The sequence below is a fragment of the Strix aluco genome, chromosome W (genome assembly GCF_031877795.1).
Source record: "Strix aluco isolate bStrAlu1 chromosome W, bStrAlu1.hap1, whole genome shotgun sequence".
NCBI classification, from domain to species: domain Eukaryota; kingdom Metazoa; phylum Chordata; class Aves; order Strigiformes; family Strigidae; genus Strix; species Strix aluco.
In genome coordinates this window covers 37,914,880-37,936,044 of record NC_133970.1, presented here as the reverse complement: position 1 = coordinate 37,936,044, position 21,165 = coordinate 37,914,880, and the positions used below count along the sequence as shown (strand labels likewise).

Here is a 21,165-nt window from a genome sequence, read left to right as displayed (position 1 = left end):
ACCTAACAGAACAAATTCAGACATGAAGTGCCTTCATTTGAGGTGGATCACTGACAAAACCGTAAGCATACTCTAGAAATTTTCTTGTTTGTACTAAATTTTCTTTAGCAGGAAAAAAAAGGAGTGGGTTGGTTGTTTTCTCCATTGCAGACTTTGAGGTAGGAAAGAAACTGTATACATAGGGGAGAGTGGGGAAATAGTATATTTTGGGGGGAAGAGGCCAGGCTGCTGCTTAGTTTGGATATTTCTCATCTCTAAAAAGAACTTGGCTAATTACTATTAAAGCATTCCTTTTTTTAATAAGAACCATTTTCTTGACAAAATGTATAATGAAAAAGTTGAACTGAAGATTCTAAGTTAGTATGAGAATGTGCAGTAATAAGTTATATATCAGAAGTGTATCTGTTCATGTAAAAAAACCCTCGTTTTGTCTCCTACATATAATTATATTCTGAGCTGGCTCGAGTTGTTTTTTTTTAATTAATGTCTTATCCTTGCAAGAAGACAGGTTCCCTGTGTTCAGATGCACTCATTAAGACCCAGACTGTGTTAGAAACCTTTGTTGGTATAGCAATAGAAATGTGTGTTTCATTATTTCTGTGTCATTTGCAACTCAAACACAGATGAGGAACCTATTTAAGTGTTTCTAATGGTATATTTTTCTTCACTTGAGCAACTAGTTGTGGTGGTTTGACCTTGGCTAAATGCCAGGTACCCACCAAGTCACTCTATCACTTCCCCCCCCCTTCTCCCTTTTTTCTCAACAGGGCAAAGAGGGGAAAGAAAATAAGATAGGAAAAAACTCCAACCCTTGTGGGTAAAACAAAAGCAGTTTTAATATAAGCAAAGCAAAGCAAAGGTCCACACGCAGAAGCAAAAAAGAAAACAGATTTATTCTCTACTTCCCATGAACAGGCGATGTCAGGCATTCTCAGGAAGCAGGGCTCCCATACGCGTAGTGGTTGCCTCGGAGGACCAAGGGTGACCCCACCCCCTTCCTCCTTTCTCCCAGCTTTATACTGAGCAGACGTCATATGGTCTGGAATATCCCTTTGGTCAGTTCGGGTCAGCTGTCCTGGTTGTGTCCCCTCCCAAGATCTTGCCCACCCCGTCCCACTGTGGGGGGGAAATGTCGGAAAGAGCCTTGGTGCTGTGTAAGCACTACTCAGCAGTAGCCACAACACCAGTGTGCTATCAACACCCTGCCAGCTCCCAACATAAAACACAGCACCATGAGGGCTGCTACAGGGGAAGACCAATTCCGGCTCAGCCAGACCCAGTACACTAGTATAAACTACTGATGTGGTATTTGATTTTTGTGTTTGGTTGTTTAATATTACCCATCATTTTTTCCTCCCAGTTCTGTCTTTTTCCATGTCCCTATGAAGCACTTCATGCATTAAAGGGATTTGCAAGAATAACCACATTAACTGCACTCCTGTGACCTACAGATGACTCTCATTACAGAATGAGACAGGCCAAGATTAGTAAGAGCTCAGCTTCCTTTGCTAAGTTGTCACGTGTTTAATACATAATTACCAGGACTTCTGAGGATCAAGATTATTTTTATTTTATGCAAATTGAAGGAGGGGAATTGTTCTTAGCAAGAGATAGAAGAATTATGGAAATGAGAAAAATTTCTGGGATATTATTTGTGATAGGGGCTCTAAAAATGTTGCTTTTTAGTAGTTAAATCTTTAAAGAGGTTTTTGACTGAGATGGACTACCAGTTTCTAGAGCTGGCATATTGGCTACAAAAGGAGAAGATCCAGCCTCTTCTGGAAACCAGGAAGAGTGGCTTAGCCCAAAAGCTCTGGGAGATGGAGAACTGGTGTGGGAAGAGGACGTGGCAAAGTGAGGGGTAGTGGTGGGAGGAGAGGAGAAGGATGTGTGCAGAAGCTCTGATGAGAGCTGCAGCTTGCAGTTGTGTGCACTAACCCTCCGGTAACATTTGACAGGGATGAGCTGTTCTGTCCCCACAGGTGGATTCTTCATTTTTGTGGTAGTTGACATTTTGTGATACAAAATCTGAGCTGTGTTTTAAGTTATGCCTCCACCCTTCATATTTACAGAAACATGCCAAAAATGTGAATGACTATTTGTAATACTAATCTTAAAAGTATGAACAACTTAATTTCTTCTTTAGATTGTGAATTTAATAACAAATAGTAAAAGTTTAAAATTTCACATAGACATTTGTATACTTTAAGAGGAAGCAATACCTGGTTTTCTTTTTTTTTTTCCTCCCCCATCCAGGTGAATTTCATAGTAGACCAGATCCAAGCAATCATGGACAAGAAGTCCAATATTAGGTATATGCCTGTGATTGCTCATGATGATCATGGCAAATCAACCTTGACAGATTCCTTGGTGTGTAAAGCAGGCATCATTGCTTCAGCCAGAGCTGGAGAAATGTGATTCACAGACACACAGAAAGATGAACAGGAAAGATGTATCACAATCAAGTCTATGTAAGAATTTGTTTGTATCTTTCTCTTTTTTTTTTTTTTCTTTTTAATCTGAAGACCAAAAAATGGTTTGCTCAAAGCTTTGCATCTTGTCAGATCTTTTTTAGGTTGACATGTGAATCAAGCTGTGCATTACAGAATAGAAGTTCACAGTCTTCAGGGTGCAATCTGGGCAATGTTGGAGTAAAGCTTTTAAGTGGTATCTAGCAACCATTCTTACCTGCTTCTCACTATTGAGAAAGATGCTTTCAGAAAGATTCTTAGTAGTAGCCTTTGTTTTCATTGGATTGCTTACAGACTAATACCCTGTTCCTCCAAGCCACTGTGGTGAGCCGTGTCTTATCATTAGCCCTGTCTTTGATGTCTGCAACTGCAAAGTTAACAAGTTGTAAAGTGATTTGGAGCATAACTCTACAAGTGTCTGACAGTGATATTATGCTGTGACTGCTATCTCAAGGTGTTGATTCTGAATAAGAATAAAAATTAATTACATCCAAAGCAGAATTTAAGGTTCTAAGAACTTTATAAATTGAAATATTGAAGTCTTTTTGTGGTTTTTCGTTTAACTACATCAAGAAATATTGTCATTGTAATAGAGCAGGTATAGTTGCCTGACCAATGCAATTTTTAAAATCGGCAAATTATGAAACATTATTAAATTATTAAAATTATTTGTCTTCTCTTACAGGGCAATTTCTATGTATTATGAACTCTCAGACAATGACTTGGCCTTCATCAAACAGTGTAAGGATGGTTCAGGTTTTCTTATTAACCTAATTGACTCCCCTGGACATGTTGATTTCTCCTCTGAAGTTACAGCAGCTCTCCGTGTCACTGATGGTGCCTTTGTGGTTGACTGTGTTTCAGGTAAGCATGCTCTTCTAATTAGAAAGGCCTCAGTGTATTTTATTTTCTTCCTCTTAAGAAAAAAAAATCATGAGTGATGGAAGAAGCTTCTTTCTCTGAAAGTTTAAATTCTAATGGTATGAGTTCTGATTTGCAGTCTTAGCCCATGGCCTTTCCTGTATCCTAGAGGATTATATCTACTTTGTATCCAGCTTGTGGGTTGAATGTAAAGTAACTGAGGAAATAAAGTCAATCTTTCAGTAAATTCCTAGGGAGTGGAGCTGCCTGTCATTCTTCTCCTTCAGTTAGAAAATGGAGTGATATATGCAACTGAGTAATGACGGTTTCAGTTGCTCGCTGGGGTTAAACCATGACAACCACCAAATTCCCAGTTTGAATTTCCCAGTCACCACTGTACAAAGTACATTAGAGATCTTGCCCATATTTATAATGCATGTTTTAATTGTGCTTATATTTTTTAAGGGGTTTGTGTCCAGACAGAGACTGTTCTGCAGCAGGCTATTGCAGAACATATCAAACCAGTACTGATGATGAACAAAATGGATTGTGTTTTGCTGGAATTGCAGCTGGAGCCTGAGGAACTTTACCAGACATTTCAGCATATTGTGGAAAATGTCAGTGTCATCATTTCCACCTACAGAGAGGGTAAAACTGGATCAATGGGTAATATTATGGTAAAGAAAACTTTAAAATTTTGCTGTGGATGAAATCCTATTTTGGAGAATACCAGCCTTGATATGAAGCAATTGCATACATTTATGGCAGTTCAGATCTTTGGCCAACCTGAAGGAGCCGTTCTTCAGTCCCCTTCCACCCCCATTGTTTCATACTTTTGGGGATATTATTTCAGACCAACCAACTGGGAGTGAAAACAACTAGGAGAGAGGAGAGAATTCACAAAGCAGATATAGATCATCCTCTAGTGATACTTTCTCACTAACAAAATGTGTAACCTCAAGCCAGTTGCTCAGTGTCATTCAAACATCAAATGTCAGACACTTGCCTGGAGCAAACTGCTGAAGGGAAGCTATGGTTTGAAATTTAAGGCAAAGGACCAGAAACCAGAAGATTACCTTTCTGTGCCTGACTTTCCTGCTTATGTCACTTACATGACAAGAAACATGGCCTTATTGCTATTCCTGACTGATAAGACATTTCATTTGATCTTTTCTGATCTGAAGATGTAGGTCTCTCTTATTCTACCAGTAATTATATCATAATATACTGGATATCTCTGGAAGGATGGTTTGAAACTAGAAAGACAAATCATATTTCCTATATTGGAGCTGAGAATTGTGAAATAAGAAAACAAATTCAACCGCAAGTCTTCTCTGGTGGTCCAGCTGTTAGAGTAAGGAATTGTCAGAATTGGGCTGCTTCAGATATTATTTTTTCCACCAAATAGCTACAAGACAGACCTTCTCAGCAGAGTTTTCAGACCTGGATCCCATTGTTTAAATGTGACCATCCTGTACTAGCTTGTTTTATGGCTAAAATTGACTGCAGCTTAATCTAGTTACTGGAACAAAGGACTCTTGGCTAGGATTGTATTCTGATTCTTATATTTCATGAATCTCAACCATTCTTATGTCAGACCAGTTTTATCTGTGTGGCAGGAATGAGCCGCCTATATTTTCATTTCCAGAGAAAGTTCACTAACAATTCAGTTAATATTCATTACAAAGTCATAATCCTCCAAATCCTACTTAGCACTTTACAAATATATTTATGGTTTTTATTTTAGCCTTTGTTATAAATATTTCCACTGTGTGGGACAAAGTAAGGTTCTTGCTTCAAAGTAATATTTAATAGACCCATTTTAGGGGAAATATTTCCTTGTTCTATGTTTCAGAAAATATTTAGCATCTTTACTGATCTTACCTGTCATTGAAAGCAGTTCATACATTTCAAATCAGTTTTTTGTGAAATGCATTCACTTTTTTCCCTTTTTAAAGATTGATCCAGCTATCGGTACTGTCAGGTTTGGCTCTGGTCTGCATGGCTGAGCATTTACTCTGAAGCAGTTTGCTAAGATATATGTAACCAAATTTGCTGCCAAAGGTGAAAAAGCACAACTCCCTCCAGTTGAGCGTTCCAAGAAAGTGGAAGAGATGGTGAAAAAACTCTGGGGTGATAAGTAACATAGAGTCTTGTCCCACGCGGTGGGTTACGAGGGCAGTGAATCTATTGAATTCCCTGAGAGCCTGCGTGCCAGTGGAAGAGCCAGTCTCTGCTTGGCAGAGGGGATAGGAAAAGGGGAATCACCACCCTTGGATCCCATGTTGTCGCAGAGTAGCTAGCGTGCTTCGTGGGTGGTGAGTTGACAAAGACACACGTGGGGTGTTGCCTTTATATAGTCTTTCTTACGCATGTGCAGTAGGTTGTTCCAGAAGGTTCTCATTTTCTCTGGCTTGTACCTGCGCAGTTTGGCAAGTTGTGTCTCTGGGCAACAACAGGAGGGAGGGGGAGAGAAACAGTCCACTGCCCCACCTTCGCAGAGCTTGCTCCGCTTCTCCCCCACAGGGCATCCCACTCGAGTTGTTTGAGACATCCTCTTCACAAACAGTTTCTTGTTTACGAACAGTTTGTGACACACAGTATGCATTGAATGAACCTAGATACATGCTTAGATACCACAGTGACACTCTAAGGATATCAGTGACACATACCAATTCATGTTGAGTTTGTGCTTCTGTTAAACTAAACTTTCATAGGCAGCTTAGAAAGCTAGTTAGAGACATGAGTTTGTAACTCTTACAACAAAAATATTTATGTATCTGAGAAAGGCAATTGCTTGTAATGCAGATATGCTTTATGTGCCTTCTGTGGTGAGTTCTGATAACCTGCTTCATAAGAGCAGAGAGAGGAGATTCACTCTCAGAACTTCAGAACATAAATGCTTTTATTGAACTGCATAGGTAAAATTAATGCACAACACAAGATTATGGACCAAATCCAGTCTTTTGATACCAATGAGTATTTTTGTGAATTTAATAAACCTTAAATTGTATCTCATAAACAATGGAGTTAATTTCCTATTAGATGTATACACAACTTGCTGTTAACTGAATGCTTTATACATGTGTGAAAGCTCAAGATATTTGCTTGTCTTCTGATGCCTTATAATAAATTAACTTACCTCGACTCATTTAGCTCATAGGGTACTCCAAGATTTATCTTGTATGGTATTTAAATGCTTTTAGCAAGGCTTCAAAAGACAGTTATAGATAACAGGGTGGAGTAAGAGAATTCTTGGCAATAGGTTTGTTTTCAGTGCCTAGTTCCCAGTAAAAGCCTAAAAATGCATGTTGAAGTCAGTGTTTTTAAGTGTAGTAAAAAACCTCAAAAACCTGAACAAACAAAAAGCCACCCTTTGCCTCCGCAAACATCTAACAGTTGTTGCTACATTCAAATAAGGATTAGCCACTTTTCTGCTGTTTTAATCTCTGCTTAAATGTGAAACTTTACAAAGTTTCCTTTTAAAAATAACTAAGGGGAAATTTGCAGGAAAAGTGGATACTCCTCAAGTTCAAACTGGATGAGTAAAAATAAATATAATCTTTAGATATTTTGATCCAGCAACTGGAAAATTCAGCAAATCAGCCGCTAGCCCAGACGGAAAGAAGTTGCCATGGACATTTTGACAGCTAATTCTGGATCCTATCTTTAACGTAAAGCAATATTTTGTCTTGATTTGATTGCAAGGGCATAAGGGGAGACTTTTTTTTAGTTTAGCAGGTTAGCTCTTAAGAAAGCCATCCATCTTATAAAGTAGGTCCATACTTTCTGTAGAGACTAGAAAAATTCTGCAGTATAAGAACAATGTGCAAAAGGTGGTGTGAGGAACTGAAGGAGTTAATGCCTCAAACATTCATCAACATGGAAAACCTCAAGGACAAATTGTGGCCTTTGTGGTTAGTCTAAGGAATTAATTATCTGCCTAGGGAAGTGCAGAGTGTATCAAAGGGTGCATGGCTCCGCTCCCTTGCAAATTCCCTAGATAAGCCTCTAAGGGGGGAGATGTAGACTGAGTAAAACCATATGTTCAGGTTAAGGCCTACACTTTAATTCACGACTATAGCCTTGAAGAAGAGTTAAAAGATTGATAAGAGAGAAAACAGCCAACACCAGATGGAGCTAATGACTGGATAATTGCCCAAGAAACAAAAACTGAGGAAAAGGTAAAAGTGGTAGGGGCAGATCATGACCACCGACTCAATTGGACAAAAGGGTTAATGCACCCCATTCCCCCTCAACACACACACAGTACCCATGCTCCACCTTTTCCTCGTCTCTTATGCAAATGAGTTCATGGAATCCCTGCCTCTCTTTGTCTAGTATGCAAATCAGCCGATAAGATGAACTTGAAAGGCAACAGAAAACTTTGCTGGGTGTGCACCCACCACCCAAGATTACCAGACCTGAGACAACGCTGGAACCTGGGGTGGTGATCCGGATTCTTTGACTCTCTTTCTCTCCCTTCCTTTTCTTTTTTTTCCTTTCTTTTCTTTCTTATAGATTTATCATTAAGAGACCACATCGCTTACTATCCTTTTCCAAGTTTAAGTTGTTTCTACCGCAAGTAAAACATTTTAACTGGTCGTTTGGTGTTGTTTCACCTTAATTTAACCTGAGGGGATCACGAAACCTTTACAACTCCCTGGGCTCCCAGTCTGGATCTTAACAGGTGGGACAGAAGTAGAAGGCAGTAAATCTAAATGGTCTGTTCACTGAAATAACATATTCTGCATATCATTAGATTAAAGATTTGTGTGTCTTGTGTGTGAACCTCTTCTGATAGGAATTTGGAATTTCCTTTGGAATTAGAAACATTTGATATAATTTGTGAATCTTAAGCTGTATGATCCTTGCAAATGGTTTCTCAAACAAAAGCCCAGAAAAGAGAAACCAGAGGGTTTTCAGACATACAACGTTTAAGATAAATGGCAAGCACATGCAGGACAACCAGATGATCAGGCCCAGTCATCATGGGTTTATGAAAGGCAGGTCCTGCTTGACAAACCTGATCTCCTTCTATGACAGGGCGACCTGATTCTATGATTCTAAGTAAAACCTGTCTCTGTTATATTACTTACTCTGGTCACTATAAACTTGTTTCAGATCTTTGATGCCATTATGAATTTTAAGAAGGAAGAAACAGCCTGATAGAGAAACTTGATATCAAGCTAGACATTGAAGATCAAGATAAAGAGGGAAAACTACTTCTTAAGGTAACTTGGCCTTGCTACTTCATTAGAATTGCCAGTGTAGTAGCATTTCTTACCCTTGAGCTGTGTAATGAGAACAGTCTTGTAGGTCTTTCTAAAATCCACAGAAACTTACCTTAATTGTCTTTTTATAATCTGGTCAGTGGTTAATTTGTGCATCAGGAATGTCATGATTTGAAATAAGGTGCTTGGTAATTTATTGCACTGAATTTGCTAGAGAGATCACAGGACTTAAGTGCACTGCAACATACAAAAGACACCTGTTTTGATTTAAGAAAAGAGAGAAATTTTTTATTTCATACATTAAAAAAAACATCAGTACTGCCTCCCTCCCTCTTCTCAAGGTGTAAATGAAATGCTAATACAAAGTGTCTGTTGCCGCACATATATGCTGTGGCTGTGTAATCAGAAACGCGATTTCTGGTTGGCTCTCACAAATTCCAGTATATTCAAGAACACTGCTGAATTCTGGTCAACCTTTTGAAGAGTAATGCCTGAAAGCACATGATCGCTTTCTATGCATCACTGAATGTTAAGAGCAGGGACTTTAAGAAACTGTCCAGTTCCTGTGCTAACTCGTGTTCTCCTCAGGTATGTTAAAACCCACATGAAAAGGGAGCCCAGGGGATACATGTGGAAACTTCTTGAAATAGTCACTGGAGAAGGGAAATTCAACCACATCACTGTGGCAAATGGCCAGAGATTTAATAAAACATTTGGGTTTATTTTTATCTTCCATATATGGAAGATACAGCCATAAAACATGACTATTCATGGACCTTTTTCTTTCTACTATTGTAATCTGTTGTCAGCAGAGAAGGAGGACATTGTCACGGTCCACTCGGTGGACTCGTGATGGTTCGTTTGCTACGATCTTGAAAGTGCAAAATTAAGGTAACCAACACCAAAGGGGATAGCAGTAATCAAACAGTGAAACTTTATTGGGTTGCCTGTGAAGAGGCACGCGATAGTTAGAGATGGGTGAAAGAAAGGAGAAAAGTAAAGTTAAGTTTTAGAGAGAAGAGGGAGAGAGGTTATAGCTACCACCGCTGATCTCACGACGTCCTAACGGTCCCGGGTCCAGCTGATGCTGCGTCGTCGATCGTCGTGGTCCTTGGTGGGGAAGCTTCCAATTTTCGTTGTCCAGAAGTCATCTTTTATGCTTAGTAACACACCTTGCTCCACCTCTGCCTCAGGGGTCTCCGCCCTTCTCAGAATTAAATTATCATATCTCCACCCCTCTCGAGCAAGGCCATCGCGCGTGCGCGGGGGGGAGTGTCCGAGGTGTGGTCAGTCTCAGAGGCGGGTAACCTTCAACCAGGAGGTGTGTTTTGGTATTATAATGAAGCAAAGTTCATCTGAGGTTCATGATTTCTTCATCGGTGTTATGGCAACAGTCACGATCCATCTTTTTGACAATGGCTATGCAATTACCACTAACTGCTCTGGCTAGGCCCAGGTACCGAACAATAGCACAACACTCTTTGTACTGCACGGCTCAGGCACCAAAGAACAGCACTGCACTGCCTGCACCACACGGTTCAGTACTCAGGAGAACAGCACAGCACTGGCTGTGCCACACAGTTCTGCATTCAGGAGCCTTTGCACCACATTCCATTCCAGGGGTCGGCAGCTGCGCTCCAAACAGGCCGTTGTCGGGTACCTCACTGTCCATGTCCCTGATGACAATGTTGAGACAATGCTGATCTTCTGACCGACTCTTACAGACATTCATGTTTTATTTCAGTAGCTTAATATAATCCAAGAATCCTAACCTTTCTGTTGAAATGTAAGTCACTAGCCCAAGGAAAACAAGACTGCAAGGAGTGCTGGTTTTCAGTAATTCAAACATACAGTTATGTTCAAATTGCTTGTTCTAGAGAAGTATTTTAGTCCTAGCCTTTAACAAGATTTAAATAGTCATAGGGAAATTTTAAATGGCTATCATGACTTTTTACATTGCACCCCTAGGTGTAGCCTTCTACATGCTATCCAAAAGGTATATTTGGGGGTCAGTTATTATGTTTGTTGAAACAAGTTTTAATCACATTGTGAATTTTGGGTCCCTAGGCCATGATGCACCGCTGGCTACCTGCTGGAGATGCCTTGCTTCAGATGATCACCATTCACCTACCTTCCCCTGTAACAGCACAAAAATACTGCTGTGAACTTCTTTATGAGAGGTCACCTGATGATGAAGCTGCTATGAGTAAAAAAAATTTCCCAGCTTACCAGGAGTTGTCAGAAATACAGCACCCCTAGTGCACAGATGAGTAAAACTGCCTAAAATGGAGTTGGATTAAGTTTCTGTGTTATAATGATAATTACTAATTCGGACTCCGTTGAGCAGGGTATTACAAAAAGTAAGAAAGCAAAGGAAAAGTCTTGAGGTACTATATTGAAGTGCTAAGGCTTGGACAACAGGCCCAAGCCAGAGTTGACCTATAGATAAATCCTGTATATTTTATAACTGATAACCATTGTGCGAGTAGGTATTGTACTAAGTTATAACAACCCACTTATGCTGATGTAAAAAGTGCTAAAGCATTGAAATACTGCAGCCTGAACAACAGGCCCCAAGCTGAAGCTGCTAACTTAGTATGTAGTCATTAACAAAGTATGTAAGCTCACTAGTGAAAGAAGCAGCTTAGATAGAATATAATCAGTAGTGAGGATGAAAGGCTGAGAGAACGTATCCATCTTCCCTTGCTCAGCCTTGTTCAAGGCTGAGAACCCAAGTATTTGGCCTTGTTAGAAACTCCCTTGGTTCCCTCCCCGAGCCCTGGCCAGGCTTTGGGTGGAATCCAACAGGAGAATGAAACCAGAAATTTTCCGCTCAAAACAAAGGTGCCAGCTATTCTGGCTTGTCGATCTCTGGTATATAAGGCTGGACCCGCTCACAGCGACTTTGGAAGCCTCACCTATGGGTGGACACACCGCGTAGGATTTCCCACTTGCCAGGAAAGGCTCTCCAAATCCTCGCTGTAACCGGGGCTGCCCAGCGACTGCGGGTCTGGGTGATGGTAAAGTATGCAAGTGGTGATGGATCTTTCTTAATCACTATTCTCTCTCTCATGTAGTAATGATTTGATGCATTACCCTGTATTTTCCTATTTGTTGCTTTAGGTGCATTATTCTGCCTTTTCTTACTGCATGTTCTCTGTATTACGCTGTTACATTACTTGGTTATCACCAGTAAAATACACCTACTCTTTTCACTCTGGTGTCTGAGTTTAATTGGTATCCTTAATCAGCAAAACATATATATAAAACTTGCTTTATGTCCTTATATGCTGGATGCTGATATGTGTGAAACCATGTTGTATTTATTTTAGATTCAGAGAACATGTGGCTGAGATGAGCAGGAATATGGTATGTACCAGCCTTTGGATATACTGTAAGAGATAGATGGAGCAGCAAGTTCATTACCCTCATTCTCTCTGCAGCTTTGATTACGGTCTCCTAGTGAATCCTGTGATTTCTCCTCAGTCACAGTCAGAATCATAACAAGATACTTTACTTTCAAACACTTCTAACATGTTTCCTGGTAGCTGACATATTGTTCTGTTCTCTGATTCACTCTCAACCTTAAAGGTGGAGGATGAAAATCTGGTAAAAAATGGAACCATCTTCCAGTTGTCTGAAGGTGTGGCTGAGATCATGACTAGATAAAGAGCAAATAGCTGAATCTGAATCTGATACAGGGCTGTTGGTCTGACATTGATAGGAAGGAGTTAAGTTTTGAAGAATTCATCTGTAATATGATTATCAACTTGAATACTTTCAAGAGGATTTGCATTTTTTGGATTTGTGTAGATTTGTCACCTCCCTCAGAAATCCACAAATGTTGATGTAAATAAATCATATTTGAAGTAATTTTCAAGTCCAGTATTAGCTTATCTGTGATGGCTCCCCTCCAACCCAAACCATTCTATGATTCTATGGCACGTGTTTAATCCTCTAATAACCTGTTGACTCTTTCTCACAAAACCAGATAGGACTTCTGGTTAGACATCCTGCTTCTGACCATATCATCCATATGATTACTGAGGATGCAAACTTCTAGTGCTGTATTTTGTCTTCTGGATTCTAATGGATTACAGGGGATCTTTAAATCCCCCTATTCAAAACTTCTCCTGGGACTAGGACATGTTAGTAGAGATTTAGTGATATCATGGAACCTGCTACCAGAAGAGGGAAGCTTGGGCAAGCAGGGAATAAGTACTACCAGAGGTCTCAGTATTGAAAAAAACAACAGTGGTGATGATTCGTTACCTTAACAAAAAATCTTTGATAGCTACCATAGCTATAATTCATCTGTCGGCACACATTTATCCTTTACTAACTGAAAAAGAGAGGAGCTGTTAATAAGGTTCACTGAATTTTGGGAATCATATGTATATAGTTCTAAGTTTTGAAGCCTCACAGAAAATGTGTCTGATGCAGCTACATATTTTATTGCAGGTGTCAAAAACTGTGATCCCAAAGGCCCTCTGATGTATATTTCTAAAATGGTCCCCACATCTGATAAGGGGCGTTTCTATGCCTTAGGGCGAGTCTTCTCTGGTATTAACTGACTGACTGGAAAAGGGGAAACATTGCCCCCATTATTAAAAAAGGGAAAAAAGGAAGATTCGGGCAACTACAGGCCAGTCAGTCTTACCTCCATGCCTGACAAGATCATGGAGCAGATCCTTCTGAAGGCTCTGCTAGGGCACATGGATAATGTGGAGGTGATTGGTGGCAACCAACATGGATTCACCAAGGGAAAATCCTGCCTGACAAATTTGGTGGCCTTTTATGATGGAGTGACAGCATCAATAGATAAGGGAAGAGCAACTGATGTCATTTATCTAGACTTGTGCAAGGCCTTTGACACTGTCCCGCATGACATTCTGGTCTCCAAGTTGGAAAGACATGGATTTGATGGATGGACCACTCGATGGATAAGGAATTGGTTGGAAGGATGCACTCAAAGGGTTGCGGTCAATGGTTCAATGTCCAAGTGGAGACCGGTGACAAGTGGTGTCCCTCAAGGATCGGTACTGGGACCGGTACTGTTTAATATCTTTGTTGGCGACATGGACAGTGGGATTGAGTGCACCCTCAGCAAGTTTGCTGATGACACCAAGCTCTGTGGTGTGGTTGACACGCTGGAGGGAAGGGATGCCATCCAGAGGGACCTGGACAGGCTAGAGAGGTGGGCCCAGGCCAACCTCATGAAGTTTAACAAGGCCAAGTGTAAGGTCCTGCACCTGGGCCAGGGCAATCCCAAGCACAGATACAGGCTGGGTAATGAATGGATTGAGAACAGTCCTGGGGAGGAGGACTTGGGCGTGTTGGTGGATAAGATCAACATGAGCCAACAGTGTGTGTTTGCAGCCCAAAAAGCCAACCAGATTCTGGGCTGCATCAAAAGAAGTGTGGTCAGTAGGTCGAGGGAGGTGATTCTGCCCCTCTACTCTGCCCTCGTGAGACCCCCCCTGGAATACTGTGTCCAGCTCTGGAGCCCCCAACACAAGAAGGATATAGAACTGTTAGAACGAGTCCAGAGGAGGGCTACCAAGATGATCAGAGGGCTGGAACACCTCTTCTATGAGGACAGGCTGAGAGAGTTGGGCTTGTTCAACCTGGAAAAGAGAAGGCTCCGGGGAGACCTCATAGTGGCCTTCCAGTACTTAAAGGGTGCCTACAAGAAGGCTGGGGAGGGACTTTTTACAAGGGACTGTAATGATAGGATGAGGGGTAATGGATGGAAGCTGAGGGAGGGGAGGTTTAGACTAAATATAAGGAAGAAGTTTTTTACTGTGAGGGTGGTGAGGCACTGGAACAGGTTGCCCAAGGAGGTTGTGGATGCTCCATCCCTGGAAGTGTTCAGAGCCAGGTTGGATGGAGCCTTGAGCAACCTGATCTAGTGGGAGGTGTCCCTGTCATAGCAGGGGGGTTGGAACTAGATGATCTTTGAGGTCCCTTCCAACCCAAACCATTCTATGATTCTATGATTCTATGATTCTATGATTGTCTCTACTGGACAGAAAGTTTTAATCATGGGACCAAACTACACACCTGGCGAGAAAACCCATTCAAAGGTAGATGGAAGTTTCTTTTGAATAGCAATGCATGTAAAAACAAATGCTTGCTTTTAGTTTCTAGAATCCTAATGAAAGTGGTTGGTGGGATCTATGGTGTGCTGAACAGGAAAAGGGGACACATTTTTGAAGAATCCCAAGTGGCAGGAACTCCAATGTTTGTGGTCAAGGCATATCTACCGGTGAGTCATTTGGTAAGATGATGATTCTTTTGTTACCCACATGCAATTAAAGAAAGACCTCTGCAGGATCAAAAAGATTTAAGAATTCCCATTTTATTAGCTCCAAGCTTCTTCTTGTTGTCCCTTTGCATCTTCAGTTCAGAATAGTTTACTCCTTTTTTCCTGGCAGCCTACTCCATTGGACTTTCGTGCCAGCAGAGGGTGCCAAAAAGATGCGGCAGCTTCTGCACATTAAGACCTTTCAGCATACACCAGATTCGGTTTCCATCATTTTAAATCAAAGTCTTCCTTTGAAGCAAGCCTGGAAGAAAGAGTTGGTCTTCGGTGGCAGCAGGCTAGAAAATTTGGTACTGATTTGAATCTTTAGAAGAAGGACAGAGTGCCAACCTGAGTAGCTTAAATGGCATTACACCCTCTTGCTGATCTTAAGGCTACCTTTAAAATAATAACCTGATCCTTCTTATGCTGCCCCTGAAACTTCAATTTTTCAATGTGGTACAAAGCCCTTCCTCTGGTATTGTGGTTTGTTTGTGTGTCCCATTTCCCTCCTCCCCATTTAAAAATGCACTTCAAGAGCATCCTGTGATATTGTGACAGAAAGTTTACCAGTTCTATGGGGCATGTTTGGAACTCCCCACATGATAAAACTATTTTTTTGGAGGGGGCTTCTTTGCTGAAGTACATTAGTGTGGTAACTTCTAAAATAATCAGTGATGAAATAAGAGATGCTTAACTTTTAAAGTCTAAACTGGCAATTTAACTTATTGAACAATTTACATGTGTTTGTGTGGCTGGGTTTTGAGTATTTTGGGTTTTTTTCCCCCTTCTCCAAGTTTCCATAGAGTTTAAAACAATTTCAGAGACCCATTTTCCAAACATGGAAAAACAAAAAGAAGTGTAAGCTTAGACTTGGTAGGATGTGTATTACACTGGTCTCTCAGTCTCAACTTACATAGCATGTTAACTTCCATATTCTGCGAAACTGCCTTTCTAGTTCCTTGCCAAAGCTGCTGTTGAATCTTGCTAAAATAGCAATCTAAAGATGTGGGGAAATATCAGTATTCCTGTAAACTAGTGGTTAGAAGCGGTTCTACAGTAGCAGTCTCAGTTCACAGGCAGCAGCTCTTCAGGGGACTGAATACTTGGGAGAAGGGGATGACACTGCTATGAAGATGAGGAAATGGGAAAGGAAACACCGAAATGTAAAGTTCCTGTACTGCCAGGCTAAATGTTGCGTTAGCCCAGCATCTTGTTCATGACAGTGACTGAAAGTGAGCACTTAAGGAAGAGAAAGAACAAGGTAAGTTGGTGTGAAACTTCCCCAGTTGCTTTTTTATAACCACTTTCAGAGGCTTCCTGGGGCAGAAGTGGTTTCTAGATAGATTTCTTCATGAAGTTACTCAGTTTCCCCCTCAGTGTAAAACGTCAGCATCCACAGCACTGTCAAGGACTTCCACCGATCTAGACGTGTGAAGAATTGCCTCCTTTTGTGACTCTTGAACCTGGCTCCTGATAGCTTCAGCTGATGCTTCCTTGTATCAAAAAGAGCACGAGCTCATTTTCATCTTTATCTGCTGAGTCCACATTGCTTAATTTTTAGCCCTCTGTATCCTTCCTACTATATTGCTGCTCTTTCCATGAAGAGTCCTAGCTTGCTAAGTGTGCTTCTTTGCATGGAAGCCAGTTCAGGGCTTTGGTCACCTGTATCCCCCTTCTCTGAACCTTTTCTGCAGTAACTGCTTTTATAAGAAAGTAACCACAACTGCACAACCTTATAATAAAGGTGCAGTTTCACCGGACATAATGTTTTGTTTTCTGTTCCTTTCCTAACAGGTACTAGGCACTTGATTTCTCATTTTGACTGCTGCTGAACACTGAACTAACACTTCTGTACTACTGACCATAACCTCAAGATCTCAAACTGAGTGGTAGTGATTGGTTCAGGTCCTGAGACGTGAAACAAACATAATTTTCCCCATATACTTTTCTATCTATCTAAATTGAATTTTGTTTGCCTATTTATGGCCAATTTACTTGGTTACATGAGATCTTTCTGCCGTTTTTTGGAGTTGGCCTCATTTTTACCTTCTTGAAAGAATTACCTGCAAAGTAGCAGTTTCCTAACAGTACCATGCCCAGGTTCTGGAAGAGTGTTTTTAGGATGTTGTCTATGCAGAAATTCACAATAAACCAGTTTTATTTTATCCTTCCCACTAGGTTTTACCACCAACTTGAGATCCAACACTGGTAGCCAGGCTTTTCCATGGTATGCCTCTGATCACTGGCAGCTTTTGCCTGAAGATCCTTATGATGCAAATTCTCATCCTTGGCAAGTTGTGGCTGAAACATGTAAACACAAAGAATTGAAGGAGGGTAATTCCACTTCTGGATAACTTCCTAGATAAGTTATAATAACTTCTGTTTCATGTTGTATGATACACTGGCCAGTTTTGTCCTAAGACCATTTCCTCATAAAACCAGGAAGGAAATGGAAAGTTTTTAGAGTGCCACAATGAATACACACACAGTGTTAACATGTTGTGATGATAGCATGATCACCTACTAAAAAAAGAAATAAAAATGATGTGCTAATTTGATGTATGGGACTGTTGTTGCCTGTATTTTGTCTGTGGTCACTGATGCCTGTGTCAAAAATACATATTAAAAAATAATAAAAATCAGTTGCCTAGGACTAATGGCATTCTTTACAGTTTGCCTAATCCACAACTGTCTTTTAACCTAGGAAGCAGCTTCCTTCGTTGTTGCTCTTGCAGAAATACTTGTTGAACTGTCAGGTTTTGTCCTCTCAGCCAGAAAATGCATTTTCATTTCCAAACTTGAAACCTCTATGTTCTTGAAGACTGATAGTGAAAGGCTTGCAGTTATTTACAGGTAAGCTTTCTAGCATCCAGCACCTAGATTTAAAGGCAGATACAGAAAATCCCCACTAATGTTGGAAATGCCCAAATTCTTGCTGCTGGACAGGTACAGAACCTCCTGGGGCTGGTGGTATATCATTGGGCAGCAGTCCTGCCTATGTAGCTCATGATTGTTTCAGACAGCTTTATCTGATTTGAAAGTATGAAAATCAGAAGCCAGCTCAGGCTAATAGCCTTCAGGTGTATAGATATAGCCTTTCTGGAAATAGCATTTTAGCAGTTAGCTCACTTCCAGAAAACACAGAAAAAGATGTAGCAAATGGAGGGGTGGGGAAAAAAGGGCCAACTCTTGCAGCATGACTTCCACTGCATGCTGGTTCTCTATGCAGTAGAAGGACTTTGTATTAGTTTTTAAGCTGCAGTTGGGTTGAAAGTATCTGCTCAAAGCAGTAACTAGATACTTCCATAGTGGAAACAAAGAGGTAAGACGTCATCTAACCTTTTCTTCAAGATTTTTCTTGTGTTAGAAGTTCTTGGATAGACATTATGATGCATTTTAGAACTTGAAAGAAAAATAGACCAAAACCTCATCTAGCTACTGTCGCGGATGAAAGTATTGACACGGCAATATTTAGTAAGAAATCTAGGTTTATTAATAACTAACAGCAATTTGTTATTATAAAATAATTCAGAAATACTAAAAGAAAGAAAAGCGACTTATTCAGATTCTAAAATGACAAGATTCACACTAACTTACTTAACGGTACCTATATATACATATATACATGCATGCACATAACAAAATGGACAAACATACAGAAACAAAGGTGTTTGGATTCAGTGGAATGAACACAGAACAGACATACACACACAGAAACAAGGGTACGTACCCACACACACACACACACACACACAGAGTAAAGAGAAGCTAGCTCAAAGAAAATTTCCCTCTTGAGTTTAGAGCAAATACTCACAATGCCTTGGCATTCCTCAACGGGCGATAATTGAGACTCAAGCGGGGGACTTCGCCCTGGCCTTCCGTCTGGAGCAGACGACACCTTAAGGGTTTGGTACCTGAGAGGCGTCCCAGCTCAGGGGAGATGCTGGTCACAGGCCCACTGCGATCCAGGAGAGCTCAAAGGGTCTCCCTGGTGGTCGCCATTTATAGGGTCCAAGATAATTGACTTTTGTCAAATGCCTTCTGGTGCCTTCCAGCAGTTACAAAAGAATTTGATTAATGTGCGACTCTGTTATTGTTCCCATTTGACCACATCCCAGGCACAGGTGTGCCAGGCCCTGAGGAGTTGATGGGCCATTTTAACCATTTCCGAGCAATCGGGAGGGGCAGGAGCCAGGCTCGTTAACATTGTCAGTCCTTATCTCCACAGACTGGTGTATAGCTCGGGGGATGTGGGTGGAATCGCACCTAGCACCAAGCAGCCCAACAAAGAGGGGCGGGGGGGGTAAGGATTGCACCACCACAATCCACCCCGTGACTAAAGTCAATTTATCTTGTCCATAGAGTGGCAGTGTGGTTGCCTCTTGCCTCTATGCCTATAAACAGAGGATGCCATAATCCAATCACAGTTGAAGGAAATTTTGTGTTTGATTAGCTTCAAAAAGTTATTTTGGGATGGTGTACACACGGGGATACTTCTGTAACTGAGTAATCTGTTTAACCATCCTCCAAACCTTAATATACAATACAATTATGAGCAGTAAACATATTAGAATTAGAATTAAGAAGATCATGACCGGGTGGAACATAGAATTAAACAGTCCAGTTGCGGTTGGTGACCATCCAAATAAGCTTTCCCACCACTGATGTTCTCCATCCCTTTTGACTCTTGTTAACACCTGATGTATTTCTTCTATATCATGTTGGACCGTGATAAGAGTCTTTTGTCCAGTTTTCTGTGCTTGTTGCAGGAGGTCGATTAAGTCAGGATGTTGGAGGAGTTGTTCAATTATGGTTAGGCTCATCCCAATAGGTGTAGGTTGCAACTCGTGATATAGCATATAATTGAAAGATAAGTCATCATAGGTAGTTATTGGTACAGAGAAATGAAAATCACAGCCAATAATTACAGAAAAGTTACACACACATAGATTGGACTTATTGGTTATGTTATGGACAGTACCATCTATTAATAAGGAATCACATCGTGTTCGCATGCAAACACATCCCTTTCCAACATATATGACTACGGTTTCAGGGGTTTCGTTTGGGTGGATCTCAAAGTGACAAATGTTTTGTTCAGTATCAAGACAAATGTCTTGAGCCTCAAGAGTATTTCCTTCACAAATGAAGCCTCGTTGTTCTCGCACAGTACATGCATTTACATCAATTGTTTGCCATTTCCCCTCCTTCTGGTGGGCCCACACTTTATGCTCTAAGGGATAGAGTACGTTTCCATTGTGATTTAGTCCTAATGCAAGGATTGGGTATATGTTGTACACTGAAGCATTGCGTATGGTGAGGACAAATGCAATAATCTTATCACCTTCAGTGTAGTGAGTAAAGTTGACCAATTGCCACCATGATTGAAATTCCCTTTCAAATTCTGAGGCGTTGTCCCAGATCAATTTACGGATTTCAGTGGGTAGGGTTCCTCCTTCTCCTTCTCTAATAATAGCTGCTACTATAGACTGTATCCACAATTGTGCTTGGATACAACTCAAGGCAAGAGACGTATTACTTTGGGTTGCTCCGAGAGCTTTTGCAATTAATTGATGATCGTTTTCTTCAATTCGTTCCCAGTGAGGCAAAATGTCTGATAGAAGCCATTGACTTGCTCCTAAGGCTGATAAAGATGATTTTAGTGGGTGTTCCAATTTGATCAGGTCTTCGGTAGTAGCAGTTAATTTGTTCACTAGAACTTCAGCATCTATGGTGTTTAGTATTCCTAATCCTGTTCCCAATAACCCAGTGGCGTCCCGTTGTGTACGCTGGGATTGTTTTAGAGATCGTCCATGTAACCATGCTGACCAGCCAGTGTGGGCGACTCTTAAAAAGGCAGAACAGTCTGGTTTAATTTCTGACACATCGATTTGTAGCGCTAGCTCCACTCTTTTTAGAGACCAGCTGGGGTTAAAGAGGACTTGTTGTTGTCCTATATTTTTAATTATATAAGGACCAGTAGTATAAATGCGAGGGGACAATTTAATAGGAGGTCGAGTTGGTACGGATGGCTGTTGGATTTCAATTTTGAACTGGAGAGCCAACCTGGAATGAGACTTGAGGTCTGCCGAAATGCATGTTATGAGTGCTGAGTGGAATATAGTAAAATTGTACCAACATTCATACCCAAAATGACAGGTATGGGTGTGTGTGTTATCAGGGCCATGCCTATGCCTTCTTCCAGTGTAATCTACAATAATATGTGAAGCTGTTGTACATTGAGTGTGATTTTCAATTCGGCATCCTATTGAAATAGTGTCTCCACTTGTCC

At 40.8% G+C, this 21,165-nt stretch overlaps 1 protein-coding gene and 1 pseudogene across 2 annotated transcripts in view; one reads left to right on the top strand and one right to left on the bottom strand.

Moving 5' to 3' along the window:
* The window catches only part of LOC141917808 (uncharacterized), a 730,013-nt gene that overhangs the window by 458,667 nt on the left and 250,181 nt on the right, over window positions 1-21,165 (bottom strand). The window lies entirely within an intron of this gene.
* Window positions 1,719-21,165, top strand: part of LOC141917611 (elongation factor 2-like) — a 30,507-nt pseudogene continuing 11,060 nt past the window's right edge.